Source organism: Penaeus monodon, chromosome 15, assembly GCF_015228065.2.
Source record: "Penaeus monodon isolate SGIC_2016 chromosome 15, NSTDA_Pmon_1, whole genome shotgun sequence".
Lineage (NCBI taxonomy): Eukaryota > Metazoa > Arthropoda > Malacostraca > Decapoda > Penaeidae > Penaeus > Penaeus monodon.
The window spans coordinates 29,738,695-29,739,209 of record NC_051400.1 but is presented as its reverse complement, the minus strand read 5'-3'; positions in this window follow the sequence as shown (position 1 = coordinate 29,739,209).

The following is a 515-nucleotide window of genomic DNA, read 5'->3' as shown; positions in this document are numbered from 1 at the left end:
TAGTCTGCTATGCATAATCATATCAGAAATTGCGGGAAAGACTTGAAATATTTTGATCAATAGGCTGGTGCATAATTACGATAAAGTTATGGAGAGTCAGAAAAAAGCATCGTTATTAATGCTTTCGATTGACACGAATTTACTGACACGCATGAACGCACAGACAAAAGGCGTCCTAATAATTTATCCACAAGCATATAACAGAAGACTTCTGCCAAAGAGCCACAGGTAAGTTCAACAGTGGAGAACAATCAAACAAGCAGCTTATTCTAGTCATGGGTTAAAAAGGTTCTCCGGAATCACTCTTTCGCTATGACTGACATTTCTCAACTGGGTCTGAGGGAGGTTCTTGCGCGGGTTTGCAGTCCACTGAACATGTCAGTTCTCGTTTCTCCTCCAGTGAGAAAATCGATATAATGCTTGAGACAAACAAAAACCACACTTCATTACCCCTCAGGCTATTTATCTTAAATAAATCACCACTGATTCAGGCACATACATCGTAGTGGTGCATT